The sequence below is a fragment of the Lolium rigidum genome, chromosome 6 (genome assembly GCF_022539505.1).
Source record: "Lolium rigidum isolate FL_2022 chromosome 6, APGP_CSIRO_Lrig_0.1, whole genome shotgun sequence".
In the NCBI taxonomy this organism is placed as follows: Eukaryota; Viridiplantae; Streptophyta; class Magnoliopsida; order Poales; family Poaceae; genus Lolium; species Lolium rigidum.
The window spans coordinates 132,622,871-132,636,375 of NC_061513.1; the positions used below are offsets into that span (position 1 = coordinate 132,622,871).

At 45.6% G+C, this 13,505-nt stretch overlaps 1 pseudogene; it reads left to right on the forward strand.

Moving 5' to 3' along the window:
• The first annotated feature begins 202 nt into the window (after positions 1–202).
• LOC124663308 overlaps positions 203–13,505 on the forward strand; it is an 80,598-nt pseudogene continuing 67,295 nt past the window's right edge.

The window sequence follows — 13,505 nt, forward strand, 5'->3', positions numbered from 1 at the left end:
CGCCACGGACGGCGGCCTCGCGGTCGGCGTCTGGCTCGCCACCGCGCCCAACGTGACAGTCACGTGGACCGCGAACCGCAACGACACGCCGGACACGGGCGGCTCGCTGAGGCTCACATACGACGGTCGTCTTCTCTGGGTCGGCGGGAGCATCCAGGACAGGCCCATCGCCGTGCCTCCCCGGCCGGCCGTCACGGGCGCCATGCTCGATGACGGCAATTTCGTGCTGTACGGAGCGGACGCGTCGCTGGTGTGGTCGACGTTCGCGTCCCCGACCGACACCCTGCTCGCCGGGCAGGAGCTCGTGCCCGGGGCGCAGCTCTTCTCCAACGTGTCCGGCACCAACAGGGCCACCGGGAAGTACCGGCTCACCAACCAGCAAAACGACGGCAACCTCGTCCTGTACCCGGTGGGCACGGCCAACGTAGCAGCCGCGGCGTACTGGGACACGGGGACGTTCCAGATAGGCTTCCCCCTCACCTTGCGCCTGGATGCCAGTGGCTTGCTCTACTAGGTGGGCAGCAACAATGGCAGCTACACCAATAACTTGACGCGGCCAGGAGACGTAAAAGCTGGAGAGCAGGCCATCTACCGACTCACGCTTGACCCTGACGGAATCCTGCGTCTGCACCGACATGCCTTCGTGTCCGGTGGGGCATCCAGGACCAACGTCCAATGGAGCAGACCAAGCGATCGGTGCCTTGTCAAGGGCGTTTGTGGGTTCAACAGCTACTGCGTCCTCGATGGCGAGTCACGGCCTACCTGTTTGTGCCCGCCTGGGTTCGATTTCCTCGACACAAGCAACGTCGCGCTCGGTTGCACGGCGAGCTCCAGCGCCGGCGAATGCAAGGAGGGGCAGCACGATGCTGCAGGCTTCTCCATGGCGGCCACGCCGAACATGTCATGGGCGGACACGCCGTACGAGGTGGTGGGCGCGGGCACGAGCGCGGCCGACTGCCAGACGGCATGCATCAACGAATGCTTCTGTGTCAGCTTTCAACCTACAACAACGCGATCGAATCGAGAGAGAGAGAGAGCGAAAGGTAGACAATGAACACTCAGGTTTTTGTGCAGCGTAAAACTTTACTGCTTTTCTCTTTCTCCTTTTATCTATTACTAGGAAATATGCTCATGCGTTGCAACGGGAGAGAAAAACACAGAGACAGAAATAATGAAGTACGAATTTATCTTGCGTCAATTTGGTGCTCATTCATCCTTCATAACATGTTTCTGTTGATTTGTTAAAATAAAATCTCCTTTATAACAAAAAAGAAATGAACTGACACAATAACTTCAAACAAACATAACACATTTTGATGAGATAATCCATAAAAGATATGCAGAGTATTTATTGAACTATGTAGCTTCAAGCTAGATTGCATATATTCAATTATTCATCAAACAAAATCTAGGTAGAGAAACTACTCAATCTACAAAATCAAGAGAAGTATGAAAAAATCTGCCAATATTTTTAATAGAGTAAAGTATGAACTTACAAAGACCCAATTACGTAACTCAGCGAAACAAAAAGCTAGTACCTACATGTTTATATTTCCTGAATATCTTGTTATCTCGTCGTCACTGTCATAGCTAGTGCATGATTAAGAACACTCGCTCGATGTTCCAAGCAGCAGCCAAAAATGATTTCTCTATCTGAATTCGTGCAGTACATTCTCAGCAATTAGAGCCTTTTTCCTCATAAAAGCTGCATTGAAATTGATCTTTATTGGGGTGCTTGATTGTGAATATTGTGCCCTATGGCCGTTTTTCCGGACAGGGTGTTTCTACACCCGGGTGCATTTGCACTCTTTATTTGAAATGCATATTAAACATATTTTAAAATGTTAGAAAAATACAAATAAAAATTCCCCGTGTATACCTTGACATATTACATGCTTACAAAGTTGTTTCAGCAAAAACCGATATGTTTCGTGCCTTGTGCAAAAAAGACAAATCTTTGGTGCTAAAATAGTCTATTTTTTGAGGCATTATTTGTCTTTTTTACACAGGGTAGAAAAATTGTTGGTTTTATGTGAAACTTTACGTGCACACATAGAACATGTCCCTCTATATGCTAAATTTTTTTACTAATTTTTTTATGTTTTGGAAATATGTTTTATACATACCAGGTGCATATGCACCCGGGATCAGATTTGGTTTTCCGATTAAACTACTTCTTTTCTTCTAAATAAAATGATCTTGCCTTTTGCTCAATTCATCAATAGTGAGATGGCTCTCCCTTTATTTGGTTTCCACCGGCACCATAGAAAGAAGTCAAACAGCGGAGAGGGTTTGCACATGCCATAAACTCCATTCTAACTTATTCACGCCCCATGGCTCTCCATCTCTTCTTTACTTCAGAGCACCACAAATGTATGTATGGCTAACAAAAAAATTGAAGTACCGTGCACATTGATGTTACTACTGGTGATTGTACGCATCGCCCCTTCTGCATAGAAAATAAAAGAAGACAGCCACAGTTCCCTGCTTGCGATAGAGGATGAAGCCGGCCAGGCCGCAGAAAGCCAGTCAGAGGCACAATAGAAAGCAAGTCAGAGGCCGCCGGTTCAGGATCCAGTCAACAAGTTGCAGTTGGAGATTTACGGTGAGCAGCAGCCTCTCATGTATGCCCGTCCCGTCTTGGATCCGTCCCGTTGAGACCATCAGCGGCAAGCAATGACGTGTGTGTGTGCACTGTGCAGGCCGCTCGACGAAATTTATGCAGGCAAAACAAATCCCTAGCATCATCTGCAACTTTTGTCCCGTCTTGAATCCGTTCCGTTGAGACCATCAGCGGCAAGCAATGGCGTGTGTGTGTGCAGGCCGCCCGACGAAATTTATGCAGGCAAAACAAATCCCTAGCATCATCTGCAACTTTCCTCCTCCTCCACCTTGCGATCACAGAGCCGGTGATCTGTGGATTTCGTTCTTGGTCACCTGCTCTTGACCGCTCGACCCCCAGAGTGCAGCCTCACCTCTACTGTCCTTACCGCAACCCGAGCTCGACCACAGCATCCAATGGCGGCGCTTGCCTGGTCGACCCCCACCGCAGACCCGACCTCAACCGTCTAGAGGTAACTGGCGCTAGTCAACGGGCACAGACGGGTGATGTACGACGAAAAACAAAACAAACTCGCGGACGGACCCACGGCGGCATCCGCCTCGTTGACGATCGGTAGCCTAAGGCGGCGTGCGGAGCCATTCGGTGAGGCTGCGCACCCGACGGCGATGCGCTTTTCACGGGAGCGATGGTCTGGCTTAGGGCATGTACAATGGTGATGACTCAGCTGTCTGTAAGAGGTAGTTATAGGTGATTTTGATGATGTGGAGGAAAGTGAATGAGGAGAGAGAAGGAGGCTTACAGACAGTCTGTAGGCTTCTTACAGACAGCTTACAGACACCATTTTTGCTGTTGTATGAAGGGTGTCTATAACTTATACTCACATATAGCTATGACTAAAAATAGATAACTTACAGACAGACTATTATATACACTGTCTGTATCATTGTCTATAGATGACATGGAGCAGTATTACAGACAGCAACCGTCTAAACCAATGTACATGCTCTTAGGACGACGTGCGTGGAGCGGAGATGTCCGGTTTGTTCGAGGGTTCCTATGGGTCGATCGATCCTTGGTTTCACGCCGTGGTCGCCATTATAACCCGGGTTGCTCGGTACAGAGTAGGAAGGAAAAGCGCCACCAATTGGATCGTCGCGTAATTGTTCTCCTCCACGGACGACGGTACCCTAAACTGACAAAATCAATGCATTGTAGAACCGATCGGTTTAAAACTGATTTTAACTTACGGGTGGCAGTGGTGGGTAATTTGTACCAACTTTTAGGGCAGTTTTGAATTGAACGAACGACCGAGGGAGAAATCCTTTTGCTTTTATTATTAGGTATAGATATAATTAAAACAGAAGACAAATAGCGGCTCAGATTTAGCACTTAAAAGAGAACGGCTCAGATTTAAAATAGCCACACATAAAAAAACCACGGCTGCCATTGTATTTGTTTCAGATTAGTTAAGATTCTATAAGAAAAGGATTACCCATGGCTGCCATTAAAACAAGAATAAAGTGTTCTCTCACACCGTTACCTTTTTCCTTCTTTCACGCATCGTAGCCGCCGCGGCGGCATCGTGGAGTTATATCCAGATCGCTAGAGAGCATACCTAGATCAATGGAGGCCTCCAAGATAGACAACAGCGGCCGCGGTATTCCAATCCCTTGCGGTGCAGTTTCCTCAGGCATACTACTGCTATGCCATCGTATTCCGATCGCCCCCAAGAAGTTTCCTCCAGGTCCACTCTGCTCTGTGCACGCCCCCAAGAAGTTTCCTCCAGGTCCACTCTGCTCTGTGCATGCACGTCAAGGTTAGTTTGTTTTCAATCTCATGCATACAACATACACCATGCAGGGCAGCTGGAGGAATCGATCCATCCAAATAAGACTTGGATCGCGGTTGCACACCCTGCCGATCAGCCCATCGCCATGTAAATAAATGTGAGATTTAATTTCCTTTAAGTGCTGCATCTACTTTTATACAATATATACGGCATATATGGTCTAGAAATTTCCCAGCTTTCTCTCTCCACAATACGGAACGAAGGATGCATAACACTGTACAGGATAGAGCGATCGATCGAATTTAGTCGTACATTACACATCCGGACAGCCCCGAAGCAAGGTAATTACACGCGAACTTCAGTTCAGTTTTGAGTGCTCAACCTACTTGTTTACAATAGATCATAGAACATATGTTGCGTATTTCTCAGCTCGCTATAGGCAGTATAGAACAAAAGTAGTGCAGATATATATCTCTTGATATGCAAGATAATATTACGCTGATCGGCTGAAGACGTCGGTGAAGCCGATCATATAGACGCAAAAGAACAAAGGTTGGTAACCATACTAATTAGTTTGCCTCAAAGATCTGTTTCTATCAATAACTGGTTTGCTGTTCGATCCAAGACGTAGGATGGACTCGATTGCCAAGTAGGTTATTGTATTAAACTAAGTTGTGGCATGTGGCTTCCGCATGTAAGCAGGATGTATGTGGTTAGCCACGGCGCCATGTATTAAGTTATGGAAGAAGCTAGGGCACATAATGGCCCCGATGATCAATATGAATGAAGATGCTTACATGTCCCCCATACTCCAATGATTATGTTGCAAACCACGTGACTTACCTCGCATTCATGTATATTTTTCTTATATATTTTTTTTTACTCGACTGAATTTATGATCCGAAATTTTCCTCTTTCTAAAAATAGTTATTGGTTGAGATGAAACACTTTGTTTATTAAGACCTGTTAATATATAGTTGCACGCAAGAATCACAAGTTTTTGATCATCTTTTGGGTTAAATAAAGGAAGTGATTATGTCACCAGCGGGTTGTAAATATAGCCTATACGGGAGAGAACTCTATGCTCTTGCAATGAATATAATTCAAATAATTGACAAAAGTTTGATACATATTGTAGAAATAAAATAATGTAATTTGTAAAAAATATTTATACTTCTGGAAAACATGAGGCACATAATTTCTTTTCAGCCAATAATATTTTTGTACACCCCCCCCCCCTACTACAAGTAAATTATAATGTATTATCAAAATTTTATTTTTAATCAAAAATACTTACATAAAGTACGGGTACAAATTACACACTGCAAATGTTTGTCAAATTCTATGAGCACTAGGACATATGAAATCTAGCCGCGCAAATGTGCGGGACACCCTGCTAGTTCTTTGGAAAAGCAAAGACATGCCGTGACTCTGGCCACGATCCCTACAGAGATGCGCCATCCCACACCTCGGATTGAGCCCACGACGATCCTAAAGACCAGGGCCTGCGCACAAACCGCGTCAGCGCCCAGCTACGAAATAGCTAACTGAAGAGATAAACATGACACCTAGAACTGAAACTCTGAAACTGTAAAACTAGTCTAACGGCTACTGAATTTATTCAACAAATCTCCCCCTATGTTCAGAAGCCGGTAAGGTTGACGACGCCGATCCGTGCACGAAGCTCCTGGAAGCGAGAACGCCCGAGTGACTTCGTCAAGATATCGGCCAGTTGATCAGTGGTGCCAATGTGTTCGACGACGACCTTCCCATTCTCCACACACTCTCTGATGTAGTGAAAACGGGTGTCAATATGCTTCGTACGATCATGGAATACAGGATTCCTTGTCAGTTGGATCGCACTCTGATTATCCATGACGATTGTAATTGCCTGAGCCTCCTGCTCGATCAGATCTCTGAGAAGACGCTGCAGCCACACCGCCTGACAAGCAGTTGCAGTTGCCGCCATATACTTAGACTCACATGATGACAAAGCCACAACTTTCTGTTTCTGTAATTGCCATGTCACTGGACTGCCTCCGATCATGAAAAGACTTCCAGTTGTGCTCTTCCTATCATCTGGGTCGCCGCCAAGTTTGCATCACTGTACCCAATCAGCTCAAGTTTGCCGCTGCTCGTGAACACACAGCCAAACGAGCGTGTACCAGCGATGTAACGAAGCAGCTGCTTGACTGCGACGAGGTGCTCAGTAGTTGGCTTCTCCATGAATCTACTGACAAACCCCACAGCGAAGGCAATGTCCGGCCTGGAGTGCACAAGGTAGCGCAACCCTCCAACCAGTGATCTGTACATAGTGGCCTCCACCAGTTCACCGCTGTTGTTCTTGCTCAACTTCAGTCTTGGCTCCATTGGAACATGCGAAGGAGTGCAATTGATCAGCCCTGCCTTCTCGAGGAGCTTGCCTGCATATGCTGATTGACACAGCGTGATCTTTCCGGCGCTCTGGGTCACCTCGATACCTAGATAGTACGTGAGCATCCCGAGATCGCTCATTTTGAGCAAATTCTTCATCTGCTCCTTGAATCTTGCAATCTCCTGCTGATCCTCTCCTGTGACGACGAGATCATCCACGTATACACCTAGAAGCAGTCTCGACTTGCCCCTTCCGCGAGTGTACACTACGTGCTCTGACCTTCTCCTGCTGAAACCAAGTGACAGAAGTGAACTGTCCAACTTGGCGTTCCATGCACGCGGAGCCTGACGAAGTCCATAGAGTGCTTTCTTCAGACGAAGCACCTTCCCTTCTTGGCCTCTGACAACAAAACCAGGTGGCTGGGAAACAAACACCTCCTCTGTCAGCTCACCGTTCAGAAACGCAAATGATAAGGGGTGGCCCGATCTTCTCAGTAAGCAACAGCGGTGATGATGATCACGGGGTGATGGCAGCGGAGAAACACGATGATGAAGTGGATGATAACTTGTATGACGCAACGAGATCTCTCGATTGGTCCCTGTCGCCAATGCAACAGCTCTCAACCCTGCAAGATGTTCGCAACTCCACACACTTGCGCACGTACCCGCCGACCACGAAGCGGTAAGTTGCAACCGTCTAATTCCCAATGGAACAGCAGATCACAGAAGACTTTTTCAGGATCTACACAATATCAAGCAATATGGTGTAGGGATTCAATAGTTTTGCTAGAGCAAACAACTAAGAACTAGGGTTTATCTTAAACGTGGTCTAAAGCAGCTAGGGGGGCGTCCTGGGCACTTTTATAGGTGTCCAGGACGAGTTCTGGTCGAAAAGATACAAGAATAACCGACCCAGAATAGATCTGGTCGAGACAGACTCGGAGGAATCCGGTCTGGAATCCAGTCAACCGGGCCAGGGACCGGGTCGGCCGGTCAACCGGGCGGCAACCGGAAACCTCGCAACTTTCCGGTTTTTGCCCGGTACGATGCGTCCCTTCCGGTTGGCGACCGGTTGGCGACCGGTCAACCGGGCCAGGGACCGGACTGGCCGGTCTGGAGGCCGGTCTGACCGGGTGCTGGACCGGCCTGGACGTCGTCTTCTCCTCTCGCGCATGCCTCCCGCTCCTCCCTCGCGCGACCATGAGATATCTTCATGTCCAGCTCCATGTCTAGCTTCACGTCCATCTTGACGTCCGTCTTCATGTCCAGCTGCTCCTCTACTCCTCGTGCGACGTTCGTCTCCTCTTGATACCTGATGATACATAAGTAATAGGACTTAGGCAGTATAAAGTTCTCATCAATCAAAATACCGTTTAGAAACAAGTTCACCTGTTGTTTAAGTAGCTTCGCACGAGCCCTTGTAATTGGTCCAATCCGAACTTCATTGGACTTGAGCTTCACAGCAGGTTCATCTTCATTTATCAATGACGGAGGTAGTGGTGTAGTAGGGATGTCCTCATCATCTCCCCCCCCCCTTTCAAAAGGCGTCGACCTCGACGCTCCAAGGTCTTCTCCGTCATATGGTGTCGAATCAGCAACATTGAAAGAATTACTGACACCAAACTCATCAACTGGAAGATCTATCGAGTATGCATTATCATTGATATTGGCAAGCACTTTGTAAGGACCAGCACCACGAGGCTTCAACTTAGACTTCCGCAGCTTCGGGAACCTATCCTTGCGAAAATGTACCCAGACCATATCACCAGGCTTGAACAACATCTCTTTGCGCTTCTTGTTCATCCTTGCAGCATTGTTGTTGCCTTTCTTCTCTATCAACTCTTTAGTCTTCACATGGATCTTACGCACAAAATCTGCCCTCTTGGATGCCTCCATATTAACTCTCTCATGTATGGGCAAAGGCAATAAGTCAAGTGGAGTAATGGGTTTAAAACCATACACCAACTCAAAAGGACATAGCTCCGTGGTAGAATGTACCGCCCTGTTGTAAGCAAACTCTACATGCGGTAAACACTCTTCCCACTCCTTCAGGTTCTTTTTGATCATGGATCTCAACAGTTGTGACAAGGTTCGATTCACCACCTCAGTTTGACCATCAGTTTGGGGATGACAAGTAGTACTGAACAGTAGCTTTGTCCCCAACTTTCCCCAAAGTGTCTTCCAGAAGTAGCTCATGAACTTCACATCACGATCAGAAACAATAGTCTTCGGGACTCCATGTAGTCGAACAATCTCCCTGAAAAACAGGTTAGCAATATGCGACGCATCGTCGCTTTTGTGGCAGGCAATAAAGTGTGACATTTTAGAAAATCTGTCTACTACCACAAATATAGAATCATGGCCTCTTTTAGTACGCGGCAAACCCAACACAAAATCCATACTAATATCTTCCCAAGGTGTAGTAGGTGCCGGTAACGGAGTATACAAACCGTGAGGCTTCAGCTTGGACTTGGACTTGTTGCAAGTAATGCACCTCTTCACATACCTGTCCACATACCGCCTCATCTTTGGCCAATAAAAATGATCAGCTAGCATGAGTAGCTTCTTCTCACGCCCAAAATGACCCATCAAACCTCCAGCATGTGATTCCTACAATAAGAGCAAACGCACAGACGATTCTGGAACACATAGTTTGTTAGCTCGAAACAAGAACCCATCATGTATGTGATATTTATCCCATGCTTTACCAAGAGCACATAAGCGATATGGTTCAGCAAAATCATGATCCGTAGCATACAAATCACATAGCACCTCTAATCCAGGAATTTTAACATCAAGTTGAGTTAATAGCATATTCTTCCTAGATAGAGCATCAGCAACAATATTATCTTTTCCTTTCTTATGGTTAATAATGTATGGAAAAGACTCAATGAACTCAACCCACTTAGCAAGATGCCTATACAAAGTAGATTGGGCTTTCAGATATTTCAAAGCTTCATGATCAGAATGTATGATAAATTCTTTTGGCCACAAATAATGTTGCCAAACCACAAGAACTCTAATTAAAGCATACAATTCTTTATCATAGATTGGATAGTTCAACTTAGCACCAGAAAGTTTCTCAGAAAAATATGCAATTAGGCGACCCTCTTGCATCAAGACACCACCAATTCCAATACCACTAGCATCACATTCAATCTCAAATTGCTTATTGAAATCAGGAAGTGCAAGCAACGATGCAGAGGTTAACAATCGTTTCAGTTCATCAAAAGCATGATCTTGGGCAACGCCCCACTCAAATGCAACACCCTTTTTAGTCAATTCATTCAAAGGTGCAGCAATAGTAGAAAAATTAGGCACAAAACGGCGATAAAACCCAGCTAGACCATGAAAACTTCTTACTTGACTCACATTCATGGGAGTAGGCCAATTTTGAATAGCTTCAGCTTTAGACACATCTACTTCTACTCCATGCTTAGAGACAACATAACCCGGAAATATGACCTTATCTTTGCAAAATGTGCACTTCTCAAGATTACCATAGAGTTTACTATCACGCAACACTTGCAAAACATGTCGAATATGTATAATATGATCAGATTCATTGCGGCTGTAGATTAATATGTCATCAAAATACACAACCGCAAACTTGCCAATAAAATCACGCAAAACATGGTTCATCAGTCTCATGAAAGTGCTAGGTGCATTAGTTAAACCAAAAGGCATTACTAACCACTCATATAAACCAAATTTTGTTTTAAAGGCGGTTTTCCACTCATCCCCTTCTTTCATCCTAATTTGATGATAACCACTACGCAAATGAATTTTAGTGAAAACAGCAGCACCACTCAATTCATCTAGCATATCCTCTAAATGGGGAATAGGATGACGATATCGAATAGTCACTAGTAGGAAAAGCCTCATCAGTGGCGCACCAAAAATGGATTCTGTGGCGCATGGGAGGTGCGCCACAGAAACGTCGCCACAAAAATAAGGTTTCTGTGGCGCACCTTCCCATGCGCCACAGAATTAGGTTTCGTGGCGCACGTGTTCCTAGGTGCGCCACGAAAAGCGTGCGCCACGAATTGGTTTTCGGTGCGCCACGTAAATTGCTTGTATTATACTCGATTTTGTGTCTGCTCGCTATACACATGCGGCTTATACACGAGCAATATATAGAGATACAGAGTTATATACAGCAACATTCAGATATAATATAAATATCATGTACATTGCACAGATATAACATAGACATCATCATCACATTACTTAGAGCCCGATCGAGATATATATATAGTGGCAATTAAGTGTCAAATGTTTTGCATACAACTCTTAATTCATACAAAATTCACAATTTCGAGATACAAAGTAGTCTTCATCCGGTTCCTCCTTTGCTCCCTCATCTCTACCCACCAGGCTCGCTTGCATCGGGGTCCTTCATCCAGTTCCTACTATGATGAAAATGGAAGAAAGTGAGACCAACAAGTCCGATGCACAAGAGAAATGGAATAAATGCCTCATACATTGTTGGTCAACACAAATGTTAACATTCAGGGACGGTGTAAGTGAGACCAAGTCCGATGCACAAGAGATTGATATTTGTGCTATCTTACCAGAGCTCACTTACGCCGCCCCCGAGTGTACGGTGACCAAACATTTTAATCATCGGCATTTTGAAAATCTCAAAGCAAATGGAATGACAAAATGGAATAAGTGCCTCATACATTGTTGGTCAACACAAATACTATGGTCGAAACCATAGTTGCAGTATACACCGCAAGTATACTTTGCGGAAGGGCCCCCTTTCCCGGCCGCCGCTCCGTGAACGAGTGCTTGACGACACAACGACGCCGATCTGCCTCTCCGGCGCAGAACCACGGCAGTCCCTCGCCGTCCAGTGAACGAGTCCTTGATGCAAAGACCGTGCCGGGCCGTGTTGCCGCGCTTCAGGCCGTGTGTCCCGCGCCCTGCACTGTTCGCCTTCTTGCCCGGTGAACCAATAGACTGATCGTTCGAATAAGGAAACCGATGACGGCCGGTCGCAAGATTAAATTGCGATCGGCCGTCGTCGGCTTCCTTATTCCAACGATTAGTCTATTCGTTCACCGGGCAAAAAGGCGAAGAGTGCAGGGCGCCTGAGACACGGCCTGAAGCGTGGCAACAGGGGTCGGCATGATGCTAGGGAGGCTGACACCGTCTTTGCATTAAGGACTCGTTCACGTACTGGACGGCGAGAGAAGAAAAGTGGTGATGCACCGGAGAGTCAGGTCGGCGTTGTTGTCTCGTCAAAGACTCGTTCACGGAACGGCGGCCGGGGAAAGGGGGGCACGTCTACAAAGTATATTGCGGCGTATAGGTGACCAAACATTCTAATCATCGGCACTAAAATGGAAGAAAGAGCCAAGTGGTATCTCAACTAGATATCATATGCCTCATACTTTGTTGGTCGAAAGAAATATTAACATTCCGGGATGGGGTCAGTGAGGCCAGGTAGAATGCACAAGAGATTGATATTTGTGCCATCGCACCAGGCTCACTCGCCCCACCCCGCAGTGTACAAGTGACCAAACAATTTAATCATCGGCACTAAAATGGAAGAAAGGCCAATGCAATTAAGAAGTAGCTAGTATGAACTAAATGGAATGCCTCATACTTTGTTGGTCGAAACAAATATTAACATCCAGGGGATAGAGTAAGTGAGGCCAGGTAGGATGCACAAAATATTGATATTTGTGCCATCACACCAGGCTCACTTGCTCCACCCCCGAGTGTACGAGTGATCGACCAACCATCTAATCATCGGCAAGTACAAAAACACCAACAAACCAAAGCAACCATGGTGACATAAGTCAAGATGCTCAAACACACATAGCATGCATGGAGCAGATGCTCCAAAGGGATTATTCATCACTTGGTATATAGACCAAGTGATGCTCGGCAAAAGAGAGGCCAATCAAGAACCAGTAAATCCAGTAAGTGATAGATATGCCTAAACAAGCAACAACACATAGCATATCCCAGCTAACGAGATGAGACAAGTCTTGGTAGCCAACTGAATCACCTAGCACCACCTAGCCTTTTAAAACCATCAGAAACAGTCCTTTTTCTTCAAAGGATACCACAGTGGCATTCATTTACATGATCCCCTACTGTGGATATCTCTATTTTCATCAAAGCCAACAAGAAAAGGATACCACAGTGGCATTCATTTACATGATTCCCTAATGTGAATATCTCTATTTTAGTATACCATCATAAGCATTCCATTTAAATCACACATTTTAGTATTTGTTCTTATCCAAGTTTTTGCCTCAGCCTTTGCATCATTGGCTGAGCCAAGACATCAAGCATCTGGCCAGGGAGCATTGTTTCTTTTTAGGGAACTATATGAACTATATGCACATGATCCAGTAAGCATCCCCACTAATCAGAGCATTATAAGCATAGTAGCATACCATAAGCTCACAAGAATCCATCAAGTAAATCTTCACAAGGATACCACAGTAGCATAGTAGCATACCATAAGCTCACAAGAATCCATCATTTTCTTCACAAGGATACCACGAGTAGCATACCATAGTAGCATTTCATGCATTTAAATGAACCAGTAGCATCAAAACCAACCAAATGTCCAACTAGCAAGCAATACCAAGTGAGCAAGTCTTCATTACCTTGTACAGGTTCAGACATGGATTTATTTGCAACAAAGGATGGAAATCAAATTAACATCATTGAATTAAATTGAATCATTACCATCACATGGTTCATCAATAACAAGTGGTAGTAAACCTCCACAAACAACAGGTACATATGATCCTG